The sequence below is a fragment of the Prionailurus viverrinus genome, unplaced genomic scaffold (genome assembly GCF_022837055.1).
Source record: "Prionailurus viverrinus isolate Anna unplaced genomic scaffold, UM_Priviv_1.0 scaffold_58, whole genome shotgun sequence".
In the NCBI taxonomy this organism is placed as follows: domain Eukaryota; kingdom Metazoa; phylum Chordata; class Mammalia; order Carnivora; family Felidae; genus Prionailurus; species Prionailurus viverrinus.
The window spans coordinates 1,097,097-1,106,763 of NW_025927620.1; the positions used below are offsets into that span (position 1 = coordinate 1,097,097).

At 40.9% G+C, this 9,667-nt stretch overlaps 1 pseudogene; it reads left to right on the forward strand.

Moving 5' to 3' along the window:
- Positions 1 to 6,788: 6,788 nt before the first annotated feature.
- Positions 6,789 to 6,941, forward strand: LOC125159689 (uncharacterized; annotated as a pseudogene).
- Positions 6,942 to 9,667: the final 2,726 nt, after the last annotated feature.

Sequence of the window (9,667 nt, forward strand, 5' to 3'; positions counted from 1 at the left end):
AGTTCCATGTTTCTAGGAATTGATCCATATAATCTGGTTTGTCCAGCTTGTTGGCATATAGTTTCTCATAATATTCTCTTACAATTGTTTGTATTTCTGTGGTGTTGGTTGTTCTCTGTCATTGTTATTTATAGGTGTCATTTCTGTTTTCTGATTAGTCTGGCTAGGGCTTATCAATTTCAATGTTCTTTTCATTGAAGCAGCTCCTAATTTCACTTACCTTGTTCTACTGTAGTTTTACCTTCTATATCACTTATTTCTCCTCTGCTTTTAATTATTTTCTTCATGCTGCTGTTTGGGGGTTTTGTTTGTTGTCCTTTGTCTGGCTTTTATAGTTATAAGGTTATGGAGTTTACTTCAGGGTATTTTGTTTTTTGTTTTTTCCTGAGGCAGACCTGTATTGCTATAAGCTTCCCTGTTAGAACTAGTTTTCTTGCTTTACAGAAGTTTGGATTGTTGTGTTTTCATTTTCATTTGTTTCCATGTTATTTCGATTTCATCTTTGATTTCTTGGTTGACCCATTGATTGTTTAGGAGCATGCTGTTTAACTTCCATGTTTTTGTGCCTTTTGCAGATTTTTTTTTTCTTGTTGGAGACTTCTACTTTCATAGCATTGTGGTCTGAAAAGACACATGGTATGACGTCGATTGGTTTGATTTTGTTTTGGCTTGTTTTATGACCTAATATTTTATTGAGTGTGGGGAATTTTCCATGTGCATGTGAAAAGAATGAGTATGGTGCTGTTTTAGGATGGAATGTCCTAAATATATCGGTTAAGTCCATCTGGTCTACTCTATCATTCAAAGTCACTACTTCCTTGTTGATTTTCTGATGGAATGATCTCTCCATGGGTATCATTGGAGTGTTAAAGTGCCCTACTATGATTGTATGACTATCAATACTTTAGGTTTTGACTGTTTTGTGTACTTGGATGCTCTCAGGTTGAGTGCGTATATGTTTACAATTGTTCTATCTTTTTTTGGATTGTACCTTTTATTATTATAGTGTCCTTCATTGTCTCTTGTTACAGTTTTCTTTTTAAATCTATTTTTTTCTGATATAGGTATGGCTACTGCAGTTTTCTTTTGATACTTTAGTTCTATAGTTAGCCTCTTGTAGGTAGAAGATAGATGGGTCCTATATTTTATTCATTCTATCACCCAGTGCCTTTTATTATGAAGAGAGAGTGCACAGGCATGGGATGGCAGGGTGGGGGAGTGGGGGAAGATAGAAGGAGAGCGAGAGAGAATGAGAGTGAGGATGTATCTTAAGCAAATCTCAAGCTCAGTGCAGAGCTCAGTTGGGACTCAATCCCAGGATCCTGGGATCATAGCCTGAGCCCAAATCAAGAGTCGAAATCTCAAGCGATGGAGCCATCCAGGTGCCCCTATCTGTCACCCAGTGCCTTTGATTTGAGCATGTATTCTGTTTCCGTTCAAAGTAATTGATAGACATACAGTTGTCCTTTTATTACTTGATGTTGGTTGTTTCTGAATCTGTCTGATCCTTTCTTCTCTTTCTCTTTTCTATGGTTTGCTGGGTTTATTTAGTAGTGCAGTTGAAATTGCTTGTCTTTATACTCTGCATATGTATTAGTGGTGTTTGATTTGTGGTTATTATTAGGTTTGTACCTAACCACTTCTGCATATAGAAGTCTATATTAAGTTGATAGTTGTTGAAGCTTGAACCAGTTCTTTACTCCTCTCCTCCCCGTGTTGTAGATATGTAGTGTCATATTTCAAAACCTTTCATATCGTGGATACCTTGGCTGATGTTTTACAGATATATTCATTTTTATTGCTTTTGCGTTTCGCACTTTAATACTGTCACTTTAGGTGTTTCTTTTCCACTTAAAGAGTCTCCTTTAACATTTCTTGCGGGGGTGGTTTGTGGCTTGTGAACTCGCTTAGTATTTATTTGGCAACCTCTTGATCTGTCCTTCCATCTGAATGATAGTGTTGTGGATAGACTCTCTTTGGCTGCAGATGTTTTCCATTCAGCAACTTTACCATACCTGCTGCTCACTTACGGTTTCAAACTTTCTTCTGAAAAACATCCAGTGATAAACTTATGGGGTTTTTTCTTGTAGGTAACTGTCATCTTTTCTTTTCCTGCTGTTAAAATTTTTCTTGATCATGACATTTTGGGTTTTAATTACTACATGACTTGGTGTAGATCTGCTTCTGCTGAATATTTTGGGGGTTCTTTGTGCCTCCTGCTTCTGAATCTGTTTCCTTCCCCGATTGAAGGAAGTTTTCATCTATTGTGTCTTCAAATAAATTTTCTGGTTCCATTTGTCAGAATTCTCAGAATGAGAAATAGGACAGGAAAGACCTATTGAAGCTTCTCTGATGAGTCACTGGATTTGCATGCGTGGAGGATACATTCGGGACTCAAATGAACAACCTACCTTTAATTTCAAAGAACTAGAAAAAGACAACAATCTACGTCCAATGTTCTCAAAACGGAGAAAGGAATACATATGAGAGTGGAAACCAATGAAATAGAGACCATGAAATCAATAGAAAATAGGAAGAAGACCAACAGTGGGTTTTCGAAAGAGTGAAACAAAATTGTCAAGACTATACATAGACTATGCTAAGACAGAGAGACGACCCAATTCAAAATAACTATAAATAAAAGAGAAGACATTACACCTGATACCAAAGAAATATAAAGGAAACAAAGAGGCGACTATGTGCAAATTAGATGCCAGCAAACCACTTACCTAGAAGAAATGGATAGGTTCTTAGAAACACACAACCTACCAAGACTGTATTAGGAAGATATAGAAGGTTTGCACAGACCCATTAAAGGAAGACTGCATCAATACAAGAAGATAACCAATGCAAGTAAATTGAGTTAGTAATGGAAATTCTCTCAGGGAAGAAAAGCCCAGGAACAGGTGCATTCACTGGTGAATTTGAACAACCGTTGTAGAAGAAACTAACAGCAGTCCTCTCACTGATTAAAAAGGGATAAACACCTCCAAACTCATTTCATGAGACTGGAATACCCTGGTAGGAAGCCAGAAAAGGATACTACTTGAACAGAAAACTATAGGCCAGTATCCCCGTGATGAATATAGATGAATAATTCCCAATAATATACAAGCAAACCAAATTCAGCATCACCTTAAAAGGATCATTGACCGTGATGAAGGGCTTTTTTCCCTGTAAAGGAAGGATGTTTCAGAAATGCAAATCAATAAATGTGACTCCTCACATACTTGAATGAAAAAAAATCAACCAGAAACCAGAATCTTAAGTATAAATAGCAAAGGCAGGGTTACTAGAAGGGAGGTGGGCAGGGGGATGGGTTTAATGGGTGATGGGCTAAGGAGGGCGCTAGTAGTGAGGAACACTTGGTGTTGTATGTAAGTGATGGATGACTACATTCTATACCTGAAACTAACACTACACTGTATGTTAACCAACTGGAATTTAATTAAACACTTGAACAAATAAATTCTAAAGAAATACATAAATAAATTTAACCTAAAATAAATAAATACATTTTAAAAATTAAAAAGAAAACTCATGTGACGATGTCAATAGACACAGAAAAAAAAAGTTCTGAGAAAATTTGGTATCCATTTGTGCTAAAAATCTCTTTAGAATTCTGTGTAGAAGGAACATATCTCAACATAAGAAAGGCCATGTATGTGAAGCCCACAGCTAACATCATACTCAATAGTGAGATTGTGAAAGATTTTCCTCTAAGATCAGGCACAAGACAAGGATGCCCTAGATATGTGAAGGGGATTGGTTGATGCAGGCTTCTGTTTATGGAATGAATAAATCACAGGTAGAAGACATAGCATATGGAAAATAGAGAATGGTACTGGAGTGGTGATGCATGGTGAGAGACGATAGCTACACCTGTGTTAGCGTAGCAGCATGTATACACTTGTCCCATCACTATGTTGTTCATCTGAAACTAATGTAACACAGTGTGTCAGCTATTCCCAAATAACATGATTTTTTAAAAATAAGGTAAAGGAATGAAATAAAAAGTTTAATGTAAAAGAACCTGTTCCTATCTAATCAAGAAATGCAATAAAGTTCCAAAATAGAAAGTCACAGATCAAATTCTGTAGCATTCCTATACACTAACCAAATTATCTAAGAGGGAAAGAAAACAATCCCATTTACAATAGCATCAAAACCAATAAAATTTATAGGAACAAATTTAGCTAAGGAAGTGAAAGACCTCTCTACAGAAAACTGTAAAACCTGTGTGCAGAAATGGAAGAAATTCAATTTGTATGAAAGAAACAGGAGACTCCGCCCACCAACTCCAGTTATACACCACAGCACAGGAGAAGTGCCCTGCAGGTCCTCACCACACCAGGGACTATCCAAAATGACCAAGCGGAAGAATTCCCCTCAGAAGAATCTCCAGGAAATAACAACAGCTAAGGAGCTGATCAAAAAGAATTTAAATAATATAACAGAAAGTGAATTTTAGAATAATAGTCATAAAATTAATCGCTGGGCTTGAAAACAGTATAGCTGGCACAAAAACAGACACATAGACCAATGGAATAGAATAGAAACCCCAGAACTAGACCCACAAACGTATGGCCAACTCATCTTTGACAAAGCAGGAAAGAACATCCAATGGATGTAAGTTTTATGCAATTAGAAACACATATCTTCAAATGTATTTGGAACCACAAAAAGACCCCAAGTAGCCAATGCAAGAAAGAACAAAACAGGTGGCATCACACTTCTTGATTTCAAGCTGCATTCTAACACAAAGAAATCAGTTATGTCATTGGCATAGGCACACACACACAAAGCAATGGAATGGAAATTGAGAGCCCAAACTAAAGCCATGCATGCACAGTCAACTAGTATTTGACAAGGGAGTCAAGAATACTCAGTGGAGAAGAGTAGTCTCTTGAATAACTGGAGCTGGGAAAATTGGATAGTCACATGTATAAGATTAAAGCTTAGCACCTTATGTTACATCACTCCAAGAATTAACTTGAAATGGATTAAAGATGTAAACGAATGATATGAAAACAAAATTCTTCCTCACCATTTCAGCTCTTATTATGCCAAGACGTAGCTGTTGAAGTGGTGAAGGGCTGGATAGAGAGTAGTCCTGGAAATAGAAGCCTGTGTGTGTGAAACAGACTTTCTTTAGTAGTCTGTAATTATCCCCCTGATGCTTTAAGAGTAGCCACTTCCTTCCCTACATTTTCAGGCACAGCTAGTACCATGCTTGCTGCCAGCAATGCACTGCTTTGTCTCCACAAATGCCTAGAAGCTCTAGGTTGGACCCATTGGGAAGGGTGGAGTTTTGTGGCAGTAATGCTGCCCTGTTGAAACCAGGTGGAGGGGAAGGAGAGAGGTGCCATTCCGGCTTCACTGGGGTTCAGGTATATTAGTGTTGGTGTTGGATTTTTCACCTTTTACTCTAACACATCTCAAAAGTTTAATTTCTGTCCGGCATGTCAAAATGGCTTCCAGAACAGTTCCTCCTTTCTCAGAAGTGCCCTCCGTGTCATACCCCGTTGGGCTGCTCTTTATCACCATCCAGGGTCTTTGGGCCACCACCAACTTCTCCAACCTGGTGGCCTCTGGGACCTCACCCTCCACCTCCACCATCTGGAAAGATGATTGAAACAGTATGAGTTGACTTATAAAACACGTTTTGTCTTTTTACTTGTTGAGTGTTTGGAGAGGATGCAGTGATGGCACCACAGGGCTTTCAGGTTAGCCTGAGTGAGGACAGTGTAATGTGCTTCAAATTTCTCAGGAAATGAATGAAATGGGCAGTCGTTTCCACCCAGTGAGCTGGGCAACACATGTCTCTGAGAAGGAAAGAGGCCTTATACATGCTGACTCCCTAGGATGTAGCTTGTACAGAGACCATGTGCTGGGCTCTCTGAGGGATGAAACACACCCCTAACTTTATTTCTAGCTAGTTGAGACCTGAACTGTTCACAGATGCTTGATTAGTTATAAAAACTCCTGAACCAGGGCCATGTAGACCTTCCTCAAAGGACAGGATCAGATCTCCCTCTTGTCCTCAAGGGTCACCTGAGGCACCTGAAAAACCCTCTGCCCCTAGTACGGGACATGAGAATGTGAAAGAGTTGAATATAATGAAACCTGTTGCGGATGGTTTGTTTTTCTTGCACACAGTCTATGCAAGTCAGAATCAACTTCCATCCCCCTCCATCTTTTATGAGACCTAGGACATGGTGCAACTCCCATGGGGAATATCAGTTGTGTCTCTACCATGGATGCAGAGAAAGACAAGGTAAATTCTGTTGCCTATTTCAGTTGCAATGCTTTCTGGAAAATTTATCTGACCTTGTCTGGTTTTCTATGCCCTCTGGTATTTTTACTGTTTGATTTACATCCTCACAAGCCTCCAGACTTCTCCAGTTTAAGATCATCATGTTAGCTAGTGCCTCTGGACGCCACAAGTGTGTGGAGGTGGAGGACCACGTGGCTATCACTTTGTGTTTGTGGAAATAACTTGAGGAGAATGACACTTCACTGCACCCTCAAGTCTTCTGGAGCATGGGACACCTTTCTCACTTTCTTTGCATGGGATTATCCTGATTATTTTCATTTTTTTTCCTATTTCAGAGTAGGCCATGAATTTGTTCAGAATGTCTGCTATGAGCCTCGTGACTGGAAAAGATAACAACACTTTCCAACATTATATTGTGTGCTTTGTGCAGTGTTGAGGGTTCTTAGTTAAATTTCAGAACTCATTACTGGTCCTTCTGTGTTGGTCAATGTGCAATAGAGAAGTTCTCCCAAGCTTTGCGCAGTGGCAGTATCATAGCCAATGAGGTTTATCCGAGGCGCGATTATTGCTCATCGAGAATTTCTCCAGTTGTCCCCTAGGTGGAAATACTCTGAATTTTCAGAAGCGGCATGTGTAATCGAAAATGTACGTGGAACTTCAGTCGTGAAGGGAGAGAATCAGTGATTACCTGCAGGGCCAGTAACTCACAGAGTTCTTCAGTTGTATTTATATGAGCAGGTTCAATTGTGTCCCAGGAACAGTTGCAACTGGTACTTTGTCTCATGATGCCTTATGGGAGTTTTACACCTGAAATTGAGACATGTTTCTGTTCATTCTTTTACGTAGAATTTCTACCTCCCTTTTACAATGGGACAAAATAGCTCTGCAATTCATATTGTATTTAAAAGCTGAATTACCTGTGAATTAAGGTAAACACTCTTAAGACCATGAATGTGCACAGGTAACGTGTTTCTCTCAGAAAACACATTTCTAGGCCCCCTGCAGGACTCCAGGAATCCCCATCTCCTCAAAGGTCTCTGTGCCCTTGCACAGAAGATGTCTTTGTCAGTGAGGGAAGCAGAGTAAGGACATGAATGGGATGGCAATTTGAGCTTTGACCCTGGGGTGGCCCTGAATCTCTGTGTGGTGCTGGGCTTTTCTTTCATTCCTTCATGTTTTGTCTGTTCTCAATGTGTAAGTAAAAAGTCTGCAGATCTGGTGGAAGAGGGGTGTCCTGAACACAGATGCCTGCCTCTCTGGAATACGTTCCTTTATTAGACTGGCATTACTGCCATCAATCTTCAAGAATAGGATTCCTTGGCTTTCTGCATTTGTAACCATGTGCAGTGATGTGTGGAGACAGTAGTTTCTCCTTGTGCATCTGGTACCTTCAGGCTGTAGGTGGGACCTCATAGGAGGTCCTCGTGAGACCTTCAGGTTGTAAGTGGGATCTCGTGGGAGGGTAGAGTTTTCTGGCACTGATGCTGCATTCTACTAGAACCCGTGAATGAACAAGGGGCCAGGTGCTGACACCTGCTTCATTGTGTTTCAGCTCCTGTGGGCGTTCTACTTCTGTCTGTCATACCAACATACCTGTCGCTTCTGTTCTGTAGGTCCTTATGGTTGCAAGAGGACCTCCTCTTTTACCAGGTCCACCCTGCATGCCCTCCCCCACAGATCCCCTTTATCACTGTTCATGGACTCTATAAGTCACCACCAGCTCATTGGTGCCCTCAGTGACCTCCACCTCGACTATTTGTAAGATGATCTGAACAGTATGAGTTGACATGTTCAGCATATTCATCTACTGTCTTGTTGAGTCTCTGAGAAGATGTAGAGATGGCCTCACAGGCTTTTCAATGCAAGGGTGCTGCTGACTGAAACACTGTTAAGATTCCTCAAGTTTCTTAGGCCATACATATGTTGGGCTGTGCCTAAGTGTGTGTATCTCTGTGAGACTAAATGCGACGAAAGGTTGTAGATTAGCTGTGTGGCTTCCTTGGCTTCAGCCTGAGTCACACTCTTAGCGGGGAATTCAGGGTTGACCAGGAAATGCCCCTGCTGGACTCCTGTCACCGCAACCCTGAACCTGCTTTCACCACCCTGCCTGAAGGTTTGCATCTCCGACACTTCCCTCACAATTTCCTGAGGCTTTGCGTGTGTTCCTCTTGTCTCAGACCTAATGCCAGCTCTCAGTGGGGAGAGCCTCAACTCAGAGCATCAGCTTTGTGATCTGAGAAGCAGGGATAATGTTGATCTCTGAGGTCAGCGCGATGAAGAGGTGGTTAAGCACATGAGGAATTTGTAAAATATATGGGATGAGTGAGCACTCACCCTTTTCAGCGTGGAAACGAATGTATCTGCACAGAGAAGATCATCAACAGATGTTCATTCAATTTCATGAAACTAAGGGTATAATGCCTGAGGCTGAGAGATTGGCAATTCTAGTTTCAAAGGATGCAACAAAGATTCCTGTGTGTTTTCTATTAAAATTCAGGTCCTACTTTACAAGGAAGGAAAAGATAAGTATGAGAATATGGATGTTCAGGGATCTGAAGATAATCCTCTTCCATTACAGGTAGACACACAAATGCACCCTGACAAATATGTGCTCATCCAAGGCCACAGATGTATCGAAGAAGAAAAAACGCATATAGAAGAACAGAAGATCCCTTTGCAATAACTCAATCACTTTGACATAGAGGGCAATCAGTTTGAAATTTGAAGAGCACACTGAACCATTACAAACCAGCTGTGGTTATTATATATTTAGAGATGGGGTCTAATCTACCCCTTGGTCTGAATGCTTTCCCTGTCCACCCCGTCCCCTCCACATTGTCCTTCCTAATATCCCCTAATACACTTGTCATAGTTGTGTTTCTATGTCAGCGTCTGCCTCCAGGAAAATCGACACTCATTCCCCATCAAGTGTACACTTTGGCGTTCTTGTATATGCAGTTAACAAACAGGTAGAATGTATAGTATTGGTGTACGAAGACAGATCATTGTTTGGGGTTGTATTGCCTGGAAGGGACCAATAGTTCCATCTGAGGGGTTGGATACATCCTTTAGGGAGATATGGTGGTGGTTGTTCATGTATAGATTGATGCTCATGAGCACATGGCACATGTGCTAGTTGATGTGGTTTGTGCTGATGAGCAGGGCAGGTGTCTGTCTCCAGGAAAGGGTCTCTTCTGATGGTGAGGAATGGATTCAGGAGACCAGTAAGGAGGCCCTGCATTAATTCAGCTTTTGCGCCCTTGTGCACCTTACCAGCTGCTACCAATAGCACCAATCCAGGTGGCCTCCAAGGGGGCAAATGGCACAATTTTTGTGGCGAGTCACATGGTGTCCCATAAAGCTCCCCCTGAAGCCATATTGAGGCATGGG